This window comes from Vanessa cardui, chromosome 25 (genome assembly GCF_905220365.1).
Source record: "Vanessa cardui chromosome 25, ilVanCard2.1, whole genome shotgun sequence".
NCBI classification, from domain to species: domain Eukaryota; kingdom Metazoa; phylum Arthropoda; class Insecta; order Lepidoptera; family Nymphalidae; genus Vanessa; species Vanessa cardui.
Genome location: NC_061147.1, coordinates 9,150,350 through 9,168,831, shown reverse-complemented (window position 1 = coordinate 9,168,831; position 18,482 = coordinate 9,150,350). Strand labels below are relative to the sequence as shown.

The window sequence follows — 18,482 nt, the reverse complement described above, 5'->3', positions numbered from 1 at the left end:
CATAGAAACATTTAATTAAATTTAAACTGTATAATTAAAACCTTTTTATATCTTCAAATGAAAGCTAGAAAAACACGATTATCAATCCAGACAGCCAGCCCCTAAAAAAACGTTATTATTTCAATAATTTCAGTAGAAAGCCTGATTTGGACGTTATACGAGGATAAGGCAGTACATTGACCTCCCGTCAGACGAGCCGAGTTTATTGACCTTATATTATGATTATCATAAACCGTATGTCAGTTAATAGCTTAGAATCTGCTCGATCATAGTCTAGTCTCAAAAATGATACTAATTTATTTTATGTATTTGTAAAAAATGTTAATAGTTATACATCAATCAAATTGATACCTTAAATGTTATGAAGATAAAGTATGTTTTAGAACTGTACACTTTTATTTTACGTCTTTCTATCCACATTTCTCAATAAATTGACTATTTAAAGCAGATATTTTTTATTGTTTTGCTGGATAGTATGTATTGGTCTCCTATTCATTTCAGAAGAATCTTTGAAGCACATTCCAATATGATTCAATTTGATTTGTTATCTATGTGGTACAATTTCATCCATGTAACTTTTCGCCATTGACACTTTTATTAAAACTAACTGCTGAAATTAATGAAACCAACATGCGACTTTAATATAATCATTATAACACTTAAAGGATACACAGATCAATATTGAGCATCAACGTTAGTAAACTTACAACGTTTCGAAAATGAGTTACAAAGTTAGTTCTAACTGAACTGCAGATGATTACAATTTGTCATATAAAAATATCATTTAGGTAATATATATATTATGTGTGAACGCTATATTTTTTTTATTATTATTATTTATTATAATTTAAAACAGTTTTTTTACGTTTCGATGCCCATTGAATTATTGGCTGCTAATTCATTGGGTATCATATTTTTCACATTTATTTTTCTCTTTATATATAATTAAGTTATACCTATTTGAAGGAATTGGAGGAGCCCTACACCAAAAGGCACACAGAACTTAGGGACTTCTTGCAAACACAGGTTTAGAAAAAAGGGCTTTTATTACTATTATTATTTAATTTAATTTATTTGTTTTATTTAAATTATATTTAACTTTACTTTTACATGGAGTATACTTATAGGGGTCATTAATTAAGGTTTTTTTCTAATGTCTAAACGACAGTTAATTGTTTAACTAAACAATCTTAATATTTACACAAACTGATATTTAATTACCATTAAATTAACTCTAGTCGATCACAATAAAATGGTATTAGAAGTCATCAAACAAAGCGATCAATTTTTGTTATACCTGTTTATTATAATCATAATATTTTAAGCGTACACTATAAGGCGAAATGACTCAAAATGCCATTAAAATTTAAGTAAATAATTTTAAAGGTAAACCCTTATATTTATAATTCAAAATAAATAATATTTTGTCAGATATTAAACTTTTAATTTTTTATTCCAGATGTCACCTCTATTTTAGTATTATGTGATCTATGGACATGTATTAATTATATTTTGTTCTTTTAATAATCCGTAACGAGTATGTTTTCAGATGGTGTTTTTAGGTTAAGAGGAATTGGATGAATATAATGTAAGTATTGTAATGTTTATAACAATATTATGCATGTAAATGTTTATATAAATTATTTTAGTATAAGCAGTTTTTTATAATTTTAGCTGTGACCGCAATTTTAACAAATAGCTATTGTTGTAGCCTAAGTTATTCCTTATTACATCAGCTATCTGTGATTGAAAGTCTCATCATAACCGATCCAGAGAATAGCCGGAAAAAACGGAAAAAATTAACACATACATATCCATTTAGTAAAAAGCGGTTATTTGTATGTAGAATAAAAGAGCTTATAACACAAAAGAGTAATAATCTCGCCCGAAATTCAGAATTTCTCAGTTTATCTATTTTATTTTTACGGACACCAAAGAAGTAGAACTTCTCTCACGAAAATGTATACGCGATTTTTTTCTTAAATATAATATTAACAAAAAAATCGACATCATATAATAGACTAATAAAATTTGAGCGGATACAAGATTTTTGTCCCGTATTTTTCACCCTTTTTAATGGGTCCTGCTTTCCAGTTCATAAATTTAGGAGTTCTGAAGTAACATTAAAGATTACAATCGAAGAGCTATTTTAAAGTCAATTAAGTATATATATTTTAATTTATCTTGACCACAATGCACTCGTATAAGGTATAATCTATATTAATATTTAAAAATGTGAAAGTAAATCTATCTGTTTGTCTGTCGCTCCTTCACGAACAAACCGCTAAACCGAATTTATTAAAAACTGATTTGATCTCCAAGGAAGGACATAGGCTATTTTTTTGGCCTGACACATGACCAACACCTTAAAACGCAAGCAAAGTCGAGGGCGACTACTAGTAATATACCTTTAAATGTATATTTTTTACGTCTGTGTGTATCATGATTTATATCGTATCCTGATTCCGCGTTTTATATAAAAATCCACGTGATACTTATTTTTTTCCTCTGTATGGAAATATTATAAGATAACAATTACTTATCGCTTCACTTATTTCTGTACGAAATACTGTCTTGTTATGTAAGATTTTTGCTTTTATAAACACCTAACCCACACGCTCGAGAGTCGAAGATAATATTAAAATAATTTGTTGACTGTTTGTTTATTTGATTTAGTTATTATGTTGTGTTCGTTAGTGTGAAAGCTCACAAATAAAAGAAGCTAAAATAAAGGGTACAGCCCTTCTCTCGTTTAGAAGGTTAGGCGCTTGTATTTATATTATTGATTACATATGTGGCAGAATTTCATTGAAATTTGTCTTTCATTGACATGTGTTCTTCGCCATTGAGCATGGAGTGCATTATAAAAGAAATAAACTATAAAATAAAAAAATATAGATATTCGACTGGGTTTGAACCCACAATCATTGGTTAAGATGTAACAATTATAACCACTGGACCATCTCGGCTCCTATGAATAATATTTTTGTTTATTTAAGAAATTATTATAAAAATCAAATCAAATCAAAACAAACTTTATTCGAGTAGGCTTTTACAAGCACTTTTGAATCGTCTACCGAGAAGAACCGACAAGAAACTACTAAAGTTACTCTTTTTCGACATTTAAAAAATACAGTCATGTTAGTTAAATACAGTTATTTAAATTAATATATCCTGCGTGGAAGTCAACGGGTATTAACTCCACGCTTTTTTATCATATATAAAATCTTGAATGGAAATAATATGCTTCTTTATCAATGTATTTTTACAGACGATTTGAATTTTCGTAACGGCAAAGTTAAAAATGGCTGGAGGATTTTAGAAAAATTGACACTTAATCGAAATTATATCGAAATGTAATCGTTGACACTAAGTGGGTCAGTTCCCTTGCCTTATATAACTATGGTCCAAATAGGATTCCTGTTTGATTTTATCTAAATAATTCGAGTGAGCTTATTCACTCAAGAAGTCCCCCGTAGCACAAAGTTTAGGCTAAGCTTTAGACTTATTTGGAAGATTAAATAGAAATATTATTAATTCATTCAATAATAGGCACAAGCTATGTATATTTATTCATAATTATACATAAACATATTTATTCTATCATATATAGTATACAAACAAACTCGCTACATAAGTATAATTTATTTTTCAGGTGACTTTTAGCTGGGATCAGAAACGAAAGTGAAATTTTAAAGGCAAATGTAAGTATATAATATTTATATAGACATTCAAATATTTAAATAAATAAGTATATAAACAGCTATATTTATAATGTAAAGATGAGCGCATGATATCACATAAAGAATACGCCGCAGAAACCGCGTCACCCGTTAATGAAAAGGTGTTACGTTTTGGTAATATTAGAATAATTCTTTATTCATCCCTTGAAGATCTTAATACTAATTAGACTGTATTACATTGAATTAAAATCTTCACTACAAATATTGTACAAAATGAATAATACAATATAAAAAAAATTAAAGTAACAGCCTGTACATTTCCCACTGCTGAGATAAGACCTCCTCTTCCATTAAGGAAAGGGTTTGGAACATATTCCACCACGCTGTTCCAATGCGGGTTGGTGGAATGCACATGTGGCAGAATTTTGATAAAATTAGGCACATGCAGGTATCCTCACGATATTTTCCTACACCGCCGAGCACGAGATGAATTATAAACACAAATTAAGCACATATAGTGGTGCTTGCCTGGGTTTGAACCCGCAATCATCGGTTAAGATGCACGCTTTCTAACCACTGAGCCATCGCAGCTCATACAATATTAATAATATAATAATTCAATTATCACTTCTCTTAGAAAGTGTATATATAAATTAACATGTCCTGACTTGAAAATGGCAACTAAATTATTATGACCTCTGTTCGCATTACACTGGCTCACTCATCCTTCAAATGCAATATTGCCAAATATTGCTGCTTAGTAGTAGTATATATTATGAGTGTGTACTACCCAGACATATATACACATGTCAATTCAATTAAAAATATTGCATATGAAATGAAATATACCATATAAAACAATTTCGTATCTTGTCATTTGAAGGCGTCATATGAAGCTCTACATAAAGCTAATATTGCTGATAATTTATTCCAATCTCGTACAGCCGACACTGGGTATGAGTCAGATGAAATACTGAAATGAAAAGGATTTTTGTTTAGCAGATTAAACATCCTTGTTACAATTTGCAGTCTATCAAATTAATTTGTTTTAACTTATGCAATAAAATTGGAGTGTCTGTATAAAAATTAAAATTATCAAGTGGGCTTTTACAAGCACTTTTGAATCGTCATTTGACAGTTAGAAGAAGCTACTACCGTTTTGTAAAGATGATTCTACAGAGAAGAACCGGTAAGAAACTCAGTAGTTACTCTTTTATTAAAATAGCCCTATCGATTTACAATAACATGCTACAAATTGTCTAATTCTTATAGTCAATGTCGCATATGACATTCTGGCATTTGACGCTCGCATCGGTGAGTTTCAAATTTCTTCTCACAGAATACTTCTACTGGAACTTTTATCTGTGGACTATTTAGCAATTTTGAATTTCGAAAATCGAATCTAATCTATAATATTATGAAGGCGAAAATTTGTGAGGATGTATGTATGTGTTTGTTACTCTTTCACGAAAAATTTAATGAACGGATTTGGATGAAATGTTAGAGTAATATAAGTTATACATCAGAACAACATATAGACTAAAATTTATAATGATTATATGTGATTTGGTCATAATATAACGATACATATATAAGATAAGTAATAAGACGAAAAATGGCCGACATTTATTTTACTAGAAAATAGACAAAGATGGCTTAATAGCTAGCTGTCCCCTATAAAAAACACATAGACATTTTTATTCAGTGATTTTGTATAACGGCATACATACAGGATACGGGACAATACTGTTGGCTACATTGCAGCGATCATCTGTATATGTGTGTGTAATATCCTTAAATACAACTGGTTATGCAACCGGGAACATTTGGCGGGTTTCCAGCGAGAGTAGTCCGAACGGCTACGCTGCGCTGTATATCTTGGATTATTCCGCAAAAAAACCGAGAAAGCCACAGAATATGGAACGAAAGAAATGGTATGAAAATTTCTTAGTCCAATTATTTTGATGGTAATGACGAAATTTCCTTGTACATAGAGATTAGGTACTACTTATTTAATATAGGAACACATTGACGCATAGAAAACGCCACGCTGTCCCTAAAATTAAAATTACCCTAAAGAAAAAGATGTCTTAGATAGGTTATAGATATATATACATTTCTACACTATATCATATGATGTATTTAAAAACTACAAATGACATAAGTATTGCAGGTACATAACAAAAAAACATAAACGAATATATAAATGGAAAAATATTTAATTATTATATAATATTTCTTATAGTGAAATGAATATTGAAAATTTTAAAAAAGACGTCATGAGTCATTTTGATATTGGTCGAAGTTAATACATGTTTATATAGTTTGAAATTCAAGAAAAACAATGAATAAATATAGCATAATGTACAATAATAAAGTATATAAAGGTTTAGTATATATATTAAGGTTGGCTGGTAGAGAATGCAGTAGCATTAAGCCCGCCTTTTGTTAATACTTTTGTATTGTACTATAAAGCATTAAAATAAATAAATAAATAAACATCATACACCCACGTGGAAGTCAAGATCGGAGAGGGCGTGTGACCACTTAAGACAGACATTTTTAACTTTGCAGTTTCGTAAATTCAAATCGTTTATAAAAAATACATTGGTAAAAAAGGCATATTATTCGATACAAAATTTTAAAGATGATAAAAAAAGCGTGGAGTTAATACCTGCTGACTTCCAAGCAATTTAAATAATTGTATTTAACTAACTTGACTTTGTATTTTTTTAAAAGTATAACTACTAAGTTTCTTACCGGTTCTTCTCGGTAGAATCGACTTTCCGAACCGGTGGTAGCTTTACTTAATTGTAAAATGACGATTCAAAAGTGCTTGTAAAAGCCTAGTTGAATAAAGTTTATTTTGATGTTTGATAAGAGAGCGTTATGCTGTTTGCCGTCGCGGTAATCGAATCCATCTTCCCTTAATTTAAGAAGGTAATCAATAACATACAATACAAAATTCCGATAATTGTACTAATTACGACTATAAAATTATCCTTTTACAGTTGGCGGTATAATTAATATACAAATAGCGTTATCAATGTAATTACATTGGAAGATATGCAGACACCACTGCACAGTTTGCCAAAGGTGGTTTGCCAATGGCCATAATTGGTCTTGGATTGGTGAAATATTCCCTCCATTGCCAATGACCAACATGGGATCCGGGCTGTTCGATGTTATGGCAGTATCCTATGTGAGCCTTTAAAACCTGCTCGTAACACACAAACAAACACACAATAAAGATTCATCAACACATTCAAGCACTAATCATTAAATTGGAAAATTCTGGAACGATTATTTTTTCATACTTTATTTTGTTCAGTTTATCTAATGAAAAATTCTAATTAGTAACATCTCAAGCCTAAATTAAAGATTGATTATAACACTGCACAATAACAGCAAGGTTGAATCCTGATTCTTCTAAATTAGTGTTAAAATTTATCAGGCGCTCTTAGTAACTGAAATATTGCAGCTTATAGGTATAATCGTTTCAATAATACAGACGTAACCGATTTTACATATATAGTGCACAGGACGCATACACAGACCCAAATGCACTCTGTATTTCTTGTTATCAGAATTATACAGGAAAGAAATACGCGGAATTCGCTTTTTAAAACGCTAAACTTTCTAACCGTGCTACTAAAACTGTCTTCAAAGGAAAGCCAAAATATTATAATGACTGGACCTAGGACCTCGATTCCACAATGCACTTGAAACTGACCCTTAGACCAACGAGACAGCAGCTACTATAGTCGTGACATAGTATGAAACTCAAGTGGAGAAAGTGATTACGTTTGATTAATCTATATTAACATTATAAATGTGAAAGTAATTCAGACTGTCTGCTTGTCTGACGCTCTTTCACGATCAAACCACTGAACCGAATTTTGTTAAATTACGGTACGAAACAAACTTAAACTTAAAGAAAGGGCATAGGGTACTTTTTTGCCCAAACCAACGTGACAACCAACACTAAAACACGAGAGAAACAAGAAAAGTTAAATAATAATTTTACAATTTATTTTATTGTTAATAATACTATAAACAACTATACGGGTATAAACCAATCTCTATATTGAAATAAAACTAGTTTAAACGGATTTTAATCATGTATATTAATTATTGTAGTGTAGTGTAAAGTGCTCGAAACGTCGGGTTTAAACTAGTTTTATTCCAATGTGTAATAAACGCAAAAATTTAAGACAACACAATCTCTATATTGTCAATATTCTTTTTTCCGTCATTTTCAGGGCGGAATTATCCAAGTAGGTACATGTAAGGACCTGGAATCCGCTAGGGGGGCTATTAAAGCAAAAATTGGAAAATATATTTTCAATTCATAATTAATAAAATTGTTGATATATATTTCCTGTTTGAATAAATTAATTAAATACCTTTGTAAACTGAAAAAAAAACATTGTTATAGTCGTAACATATTAAAAATGACCATTTATGAATTGCCACGGAATTAAATTTAAAAAATTAAACCCACTAGGTGTACTTGAAGCGCGCTCAAAGTACACTCGCCACTTTCATTAGTCTTTGCTCTCAGGAAGTTATGAATAATATTAACGAATTCATTTCGAGAAGGAATTACTTTTGTATTGTTCGAAAATATAGTTAAATTCGGTTCGTTACTTTATCTGTTGTAAGAATGAGTTTTAAATTTGGAATACATTTCGAATAATTTCATTTTTAAATTGCCTCATTTTGGAATTGAGATTATCTGTGAAAATTAACTCGAAAATCATCACAGAATACACTCGTGGAATCCCGAAAAATGATATGAAAATTGACTATAATAATTATATCATCATATTACAGATATAATCATATTACAGATACACGTTTATAGTAGTGATAGCAGTATCAAATAAGTCGGTATTAATCCTTCGCAAGTGAGATTCGAAGTGAGTTCGAACAGAATAGCATTGCAGTTACGTATACATTTTGTGATATTGAAGAATCAATACAATTCGATTTCTAGACTTTTAATCATGTCGTATACATGCCCGATATGGTACCTCTCTATTTACTATTATTATATATATTAGATCTAATAGTCAAAACTCAGCCGTAACTCATTGCTAATAAAATACCAAATATTGATTAAAAAGAGGAAAGGAATAAGGCTCTTTCATTACTAAAATTAAAAAAAAAAATCAAACGTCAAAATAAATTTGACAAGACGTGTGTTTCACTAGACATTGACGTAATAATCTGTGTCCTTTCAGCACAAATGAGAGCCACAAAAAAGGTTTATTGTCTCTTGTAAAGATTATTATAAAATATTTTTTCAAAAAAATAACACCGACTTCAAAGTGATAGCTAAAAAGTAATTAAATAATTTGATTGAAACACGTATTATTGAAGTCGGACGATTTTGAGTGAAAAACAAAATGAAAAAATATTTACATACGATCGGCGATAGTTATCACTCTGAAGTCGGTGTTATTTTTTTGAAAAAAAATCTCTTTTTGTTGACTGTAAATAATTTACTTTTAAAGGGGTGAATTAAAAATAGTAAACCTACATCTTTCCACAGAACTGACTACTTCTGTACCAAATTTTATCTAAATGGGTTCACAGTATTAGCATGAAGAGGTAACAGCCAATAATATGAGTATTGATTATGATCAATATTTTTACTTCCTGTACTCCAAATTTATACAAACTTACTTCGCGATTTGCTACAAAAAGGATACATAGTGTTTTATTCCTATACTAATTATTTATTCAAAGATATTTATAAGTTAAGTTACAAAACCTATATTAATATTATAATTAATGTGAAAGTATTATATGTCTGTCTGTCCCCCTTGAACAACCAAACCCTTGAACCAAATTTGATGAAATGTGGCAAACCCGAACTGCAAGAAAGGACATAGGCTACTTTTTTGTCAAACACATGACAATCAACATCCTAAAACGCGAGCAGAACTGCGAGCAACTACTAGTATGAAAGATATAAATTAAATCGCGATTACGTTTGAATCACACCAATTTTATACGTAACTAAATTATTCAATATTAGTAATAATTAACATACGTCCAAAGGTAGAAGATAACGATATGAGTTTATATAAATTAGACAATACTAATCTCCAGGCCCCTAAACTTACCAATGGCAGATTTACTAATCTAGATACTCAACGCTCATTGGTCATTTATACGTCAAAAACTACCATTGACCAATTACGATTCAGATTAAGCCGTTTAATAATTTGTGTCTTTTTCATTCAATCCCTATTGTCTATTAATATCATAGCATAGTATAAAACAAAGTCGCTTATCTATCTGTCCCTATATATGCTTAGATCTTTAAAATACGCAATGGATTTTGATGCAGTTGTTTTTAATAGATAGAGTGATTTAAGAGGAACGTTTTTGTATATAATACATGTACAATCGGGGTAAGAAAAGGTTCGTCATTTTAAGATCTATTTTCGTGTGCTCAGTATGAGCGATAATCTGCTTTACCAATCGAGAAATGACATATTGTGTCGTAATGATTTCATGTTTAAATTCAAAAGGTACTAAGTGTTTAATACTTTATAAAGGAATGAATTTGAAAACTGACGAAGGTTTTCCTACTCTGACTGCACAATATAGTTAAGAATCACAGACAATTTTAGAAGTTTCTAATGACAGCCCTCCGCTGACATCCTCATCGCCAATTTTATATGTTTTAGTAAATAAAATAATAATTCGTAATTTTATAACGCATTTTATTCCATATATATACATATTTGTAATGACATAACAAATAATACGTTGCTAAGGAACTAAATTCTATATTCTAAAGGATATGTCGTATATGAACAAATTATGTAGTATATTTATAGTATCAGTATTGCACCCATGAATAGTTGAGGCGGGTTGCTAGTAATATGAATAAAATAACCTCAATTTCTATACGAATATAATATAAAATATATCTTAAGTTTACAAACGATTGTATTCTCTACATTACGTACTTTGCAATTTATTTGAACATCACGATTTTCCACGAGTTATTACTGCGGCCAAGTTTAACTAAAATGTACTCGTATAAAACGCCCAAAGAATGAATTTTCATTGTTCCCACATACATATTCCACTTGGCAATCATTTCTTAGTTTATTACACGCGTTTATAATTTGTGACATATTTTTTTCGAACATTCATCCTCACTGACACAAGCCAAGACTTAAAATTCTAGAAAATTCTAGATTTACGATGTCGAATTTATTCCCGCTCGACAGAATGCACTCGAATTTAATGTTCATAGGCTGAATAATGTGTATAAAATACTGGTTAATGACTCGAGGGCAATGAACTTTGAATGAGTTTACTTTTATAGTGTTGTCTTGTGAATGGTTTTTGTTTTTTTTTTTGGACTTATGTTTTAATGCTTTGGGCTTATTTTTTTTTTTAAATTAGATTCGTTTGTCGTTTCGATTTTTAAACGGATTACTGATTGAGTCTAGATTTATTTTTCAATACTTATAACTATCTCATTTGTGGACAAAATGGACCGTTATATTTCTTAAACCAAAATTTACTACGCAACTTACTTAATAAAAAATTTAATAAAATTTAAAAAATAACTTTTACTTTGCATAGAAACAAAATATTTTTAATTAGAATTTACATCATGTTGTGACTCAATGTTTTTTTTTTTTTTTTAATATAAACTGAATACATTTTCAATTGAATTTCAATTTCATTATTAATAATCGAAGCTATCCAAAAAAATATACTCACTGAATGCGTTTAATTATAAATTGACTTAACTCTTACGATCTTATAATTTAACGGCATTTGCAATTTTACGGTGATTTATTACATAAGAAGTTTTTTTTTTGTTTTTATGGTATAGGTTGGCGGACGAGCATATGGGCCACCTGATGGAAAGTGGTCACAATCACCCATAGACAATGACGCTGTAAGAAATATTACCTTACATCGTCATGTGCCACCAATTTTGGTAACTAAGATGTTATGTCCCTTGTGCCTGTAGTTACACTGGCTCACTCACCCTTCAAACCGGAACACAACAATACCGAGTACTGTTATTTGGCGGTAGAATAACTGATGAGTGGGTGGTACCTACCCAGACGGGCTTGCACAAAGCCTTACCACCAAAGTAACAAACATACTTATAAACTTTTGCCTCTATTATATTAGTAAGGATTTCTAAGTATATCTTTTTTTTAATATAGTATATGTATATGTCAAAATAATTATGCTACATAAACAATTACATTTTAAAGTAAAATTAAGTGTGCCGACTTCGAGACTGCGCGAATTAATTTGAAATCGTTCGAATTTAATGCGAATAAAGTCTCCGCTATTTAGAATCGTAGATTAAAGCATAAATCAGGAGCTAAATTGCACGACTATGTATGTTGTTGCCGGGAAGAAATATCGTTACAAGAATTCTAGTCGTCTATTACAGAATTTTTTGAATTAATTCTTTTTTGGAACGCATTCGAATATCAATTTGAAATATTCGATTTTTTTTTTTATTTTCGAACGTGTTTAAATTATCGTTTTCGAATCTTGGTTATTAGTTGGTAATCCCAAAGATTATGCCATACCACCAAGGCGTTTTCTACATTTTTTAAACGAATATGAATTCCAGCACAGCAAGGTGGCTCAATAATCGTGTATAATAACGGCGTAAGGCGATTTTTATCCCAATGATTACAAGACGATAGCTACACATAGAGAATTGGCTATGGTCTCATTTTGTAGAGGTCTAGCCAAAGATGAAATATAAAGATTCTTGATTACAATTTACTATAATAAAGAGTGGAAAAAGTCACTGACTGATTAGAGAACGATAATACGACTCTATTAAAAAAAAAAAACGCAATTTTAAAGAAAATTCTTATCATGAAACTTTTTTTGAATAAACGGACATTTCGAGGGAGGTCCAATAATAATAATTTACTAGTCTTAAATAATTATTTATTTATCCGGATAGAATCGCACAACAACAAATAAAATCAATTATACACATGCAGGTTTCCTTACGATGTTTCCTTCACTTTTGCACGAGATGATTTACACAAGTTAAGCACAGGAAAATTCAGTATTACTTGTCTGGATATGATCCCACAATCATCGATTTTTATGTGTTCTTATCACGAGGCCATCTCGACTCTCGGCTTTAGAAATACAAATTACATATAATACACAAGTTACAAAGACAACGAGAAAGTGTCCAAAGCTACACATCACGGTTGGGTGTAATATAAAGCAAGATATATTTATTACATGCTGGTGTAAATAAAACCGTGTAAAAATATTTAAAATCTTTTACTCCACCTCTAAACCACGTTTTAACTACTGAAACAAGGAACACATAAAGCGAACTTCACGCGGAAACATAAATAGAGTCTCCTAGACGAATGCGTCGGGTGTAAGTCGTAAATTCGAACTTTTAAATACCACCCCAGAGATGGCGAATGGGGGTTGAGAGTGGTAATGAACTATCAGAGACTAGGACGCCCCGGTTTTCCATGGATGATTAAATTTGAAAGAAAATTATTTGATAAATAATGAATATGAGACATCACTTACATTACTCTGATCCCAATGTAAGTAGATGAAGTACTTGTGTTATGGAAAATCAGATGTAGCGACGCGACGTTATCACAAACAACCAGACCCAAGACAACATAGAAAACTAATGATTATCTATATCGACTCGGCACTCGGAATCGAACTCGAGACCTCGGAATGGCGTACCCATGAAAACCGTTTTACACACAACTCGACCTCGGAAGGAACGAATACAACTATCAATAATATTTCGATATTCGATATTCGATATTCGAACCAAATAATATATATTATATATATATATACAAATATGAACTAAAACTAGTTACTGTATAAATCTTGACCGCGTGGAATGGTGGCAAGAATGCTAGCAGCATTTCCCCGTTGAATCGCAATTACCAGCCCTCCTGTCACCAGTGGAGGCAATGAGGCGAGGTGTTATACTTTTGATGAAGCTTTTTGCACCCCTACTCCAAGGGCCAAATGTTTCGACAGCAAATGGAACAAAAAAGTAATTAGATATAATACACGAATATTTAAGCATTTAATGTTGTTAATTCTTATATTAATAAAAATAATATATAGATATATATTATTTGGATCGAATTTCTGGACATTAGACTACAAATAAATATTTGTTGATATGTTTGTAAAACATAATTTGATATGTATGTCTATACATATAAAATTATGTTTTACAAATATTGAAACTTCGTTTTTTTAAATATTGAAAAAGTGTAGCTACTGAGTTTCTTGCCAGTTCTTCTCGGTAGAATAATAAGGAATTATAATTTAAATTATAAAATGAAATTTTAACACTAAATTAATCAATTACAATAAACATTACAATTTGTAAACGAAAACATTTATAGTCAAAACGTCTACAAATTATATTATCTCTGAACCTTTAAAACAAATGCAATTTATTTTAAAATTTTAGTTATAAGAAATTGCTCAAACGAAAAAATGGAGTTACCAACGCAAAATAGTAAACGACATAAATTCCTTTGGATTTACCTATTAAGATAATTATTAATACATTAAAATTGTAAAAATATATTTTAATGTTTCAATGATCAATTTTTCAATATCTAAAACCCTTTTGTAGAACCAACTTTCGTCAGCGGTCTTTCCGAACCGTATTACTTTGGAACCTTTGAATATTCATTTCTCAAAGGCCGACAAACACGCCTCCATTTGCATCTGCAACACGAGGGAGCTCTCATGATGCAAATGTCCATGGGCGTTGGCAGACGCTTTCTATCAGACGAGCCTTTTCGTTTTATATAACATTTTTAACACCCGACGCTAAAAGAGGGGTGTTATAAGTTTGACGTGTCTGTCTGTCTGTCTGTCTGTGTGTCTGTCTGTCTGTGGCATCATAGCTCCCGAACGAATGAACCGATTTCAATTTAGTTTTTTTGTATTATAGGTGTTTTACGGGCGAGTGTTCTTAGACATTTTTGATGAAAATCGGTTTAGCCGTTTAAAAGTTATGGGGGGTTAAAGTGGGGAAGAAAAACCGAATGTCTGCAAATATGCTCAAGTGGGGTATCAAATGAAAGGTTATGACTTGTACATTACAAAAAGCATTAGTAATTAAATAAAATTATTAAAAAAAAAATGAATTAAGAAACAAAAAATATTAATTAGTAGGTAAAATAAAAAAAAGAACAAGATTGATCTTATAATGTAATTTTAACTTATGTGTTTTAAATCGACAAGAACCTACGTATTTACAACTTAACCAGACGTATTTTAAGGATGTTTACCTTTAAAAAGTATAAAATAAAAAATTAAATGAAAAAATTCAAAAACCCCCGCCACTAAAAACATAAGCTACCTTTAAAAAGAAAAAATAATAAAAGAAAATTAATCCTAAAGTACCTATATGTATAAGTATGTATTAATATTAAAAAAAAACTTCGCGTTGGGGGACCGCTCCTAATTAATTAGTGTCACATGCTTACCTATCTCATCTTTTATCTAACACTTATTATTATTTTGTACAATAGCGCTCGGTCCCCCAACGCGAAGTTTTTTTTTAATATTAATACATACTTATACATATAGGTACTTTAGGATTAATTTTCTTTTATTATTTTTTCTTTTTAAAGGTAGCTTATGTTTTTTGTGGCGGGGTTTTTGAAATTTTTAATTTATTTTTTTATAACACGCTTTTATTAACTTCACTTGTAACCAAGGTATTTACAAAAATTTTGCACAATTTTTTTTTATGGTATAGTTTGACGGACGAGCATATGGGCCACCTGATGGTAAGTGGTCACCATCGCCCATAGACAATGACGCTGTAAGAAATATTAAGTATTCCTTAAATCGTCAATGCGCCACCAACCATGGGAACAAAGATATTATGTCCCTTGTGCCTGTAGTTACACTAGCTCATTCACCCTTCAGACCGGAACACAACAATACTGAGTACTATTATTTGGCGGTAGAATAACTGATGAGTGGGTGGTACCTACCGAGACGGGCTTGCACAAAGCCCTACCACCAAGTAATCATTAATATTTAGCAATAAGATTCAAACATTCTCGTCAATATTTTCATGAGGGAAACACGTCTGACGACGAAGTTATGGGTGCAGTCATGATAGTGATTTAAAAAAAAAAAGAAAACGTATATGGCCCGACGAATACTAATAACGAATGATAATGATTGCGCAATACTAACCCTATATAGTAGAAAAAATACATATTGCGCATTAAAACTTACGCTCGCTCATGATCTGATCAATCATTTCGCAATTTTTCAATATAATCCCTACACAGCTAATAACATTGTGCAATATTTTTGTAAACGTATGGACTGCCTGACTATGTATGCAAAAAAATCTTGGAATCTTATTTTGACTCACTTTGATCTTCGATTAGGATGAAATTTTGCACACGTTATGAATTTTGATGACAATACATGACTAAGAAACGTCATTATAAATCCAATATGGCGGCCTCCCCAAGATGGCGGACTAGCTCTTTGAAATCCATCCCCATCATATAGATATCAATCGAAAGGGTTTACTGACAGGAATACGCAAAGAAAAGTCACGTGACTTAAATCCAATATGGCTGACAGGCTATTTGAAATTACCTTGGAGTGTGCATTTGTTTTAGTGTGTGCTAAAAGCGTGTTTAGATTTTTAAATTATTATCATTTAAAAAAAATAATGCCGAGATGGCCCAGTGGTTAGAACGCGTGCATCTTAACCGATGATTTCGGGTTCAAACCCAGGCAAGCACCACTATGTATGTATATGTGCTTAATTTGTCTTTATAATTCATCTCGTGCTCGGCGGTGAAGGAAAACATCGTGAGGAAACCTGCATGTGTCTAATTTCATCGGAATTCTACCACATGTGCATTCCACCAACCCGCATTGGAACAGCGTGATGGAATATGTTCCAAACCCTCTCCTTAATGGAAGAGGAGGTCTTATCCCAGCAGTGGGAAATTTACGGGCTCTTACTTTATTATTTAAAATAATTTTTAGTCATTTCGATCACATTAACCGAACGTGCTTGAATAATTAATAAATAACACATGAATTGATAACTAATTATTAATTAGCTTAATTACATGATTACGAGTTTGTAACATATTACAAATTGCAAACACAATCTTAATTTGTTAGCGACACGTGCAGATGACAGTTTTTATCGATAAAATATCGACAAGACACAAAATCTCATCTTAAATAATTGAAACTGTTTTGGAATAATTTTTAAGTAACTACTGAGTTTCTTGCCGGTTGTTCTCGGTAGAATCTAGTTACCGAGCAGGTGGTGACTTTACTTAATTGTTAAATGACGATTCAAAAGTGCTTGTAAAAGCCTACTTGAATAAAGTTTATTTTGATTTGATTTGATTTGATTTAATATTTCAGATTTGTGACAAATAAAAATATTTTTTTTTGATTCACTGATTTCATTAAAATAATTATTTTCATGAACCGTACTAGAAATAAACATACATGACTTTATTGAGATTATTAATTTCTTTTTTTTTTTTAATTTCAGAGCAACAAGGCGTGGATTTGAAGAGCTTCATCTAAGAAAACTTCAGACGAAATAACTAGCTGACATCTCTCTTCGCTAGGAATCAATTTATTTCTATCCATGGATGTAGCGACATCTTACGACATTCATATAAAACTATAACCGTAACAAAATCGTAAAATACTAAGGCGATGTTTATTTATTTGCTTTCTGACTTCGCCCGGGTGAAATTATAAGTTCATTTACTGCCCGATCACACCGCCATCTAATGGGCTTATCAAGCAACGCGAGATTCACTAAACAGACACAAAAGTAAATTGAAATCCCTCCAGTTTAGAGTTTAGTTACATATACACGTGCCGTAATATATACATAAATATACAGTTATATATTGACTTGCAACTATTTTATTTAACAAATGATTCGTGTAATACAAAAAAGCGAATAGAATTTATAATTTGACAATTACAACAGAAAATTGGCAAACGTAGTGTAGGACGTCCTCAGGCACGGTAGAGTGACGATATACGCAAGGCGGGCAGGAGATGGATGCGAGTAGCCGGAGAAAGACCACAGTGGCGCGCACTGGGAGAGGCCTTTGTCCAGCAGTGGACAAAAATGGGCTGAAAATGAACAGAAAATAAATAAAATACTTTTATAAGTAAACGATAAGCTACTTATGGTCCAGGGTAGCGTTGCATTTTGGGCAGTGATTTTACGCTGACTGCTTGCCTTCTTTTTCTATTTATCTCGAAATATTTATAACTGAATGAAACGTCAGCTGGTGAACCCACGGTGGGTGTGGAATTGGCAGGTGAAAAAATAATAATAATTAAGTAATAGTACGCCAGCTCAAACTTTTTCCATTAATCATTCCAATCAACCACCATCAACATTATACTGAGCTGAAAAAAAAATCGAGATGGCCCAGTGGTTAGAACGCGTGCATCTTAACCGATGATTACGGGTTCAAACCCATGCAAGCACCGCTGCTTCATGTGCTTAATTTGTCTCTATAATTCATCTCGTGCTCAGCGGTGAAGGAAAACATCGTGAGGAAACCTGCATGTGACAAATTTCATAGAAATTCTGCCACATGTGTATTCCACCAACCCGTATTGGAACAGCGTGGTGGAATATGTTCCAAACCTTCTCCTCAAAGGGAGAGGAGGCCTTTAGCCCAACAGTGGGAATTTACAGGCTGTTGTTGTTGAAAAAAA

General features: G+C 31.4%; 1 long non-coding RNA gene across 1 annotated transcript; it reads left to right on the top strand.

Annotated features, from left to right (window-relative positions):
- Positions 1-1,472: 1,472 nt before the first annotated feature.
- LOC124540438 lies at positions 1,473-17,514 on the top strand. Its single transcript, XR_006967142.1, has 3 exons — positions 1,473-1,588; positions 3,656-3,704; positions 17,284-17,514. It is a non-coding gene; the product is annotated as an uncharacterized LOC124540438 (long non-coding RNA).
- The last annotated feature ends 968 nt before the right edge of the window (positions 17,515-18,482 follow it).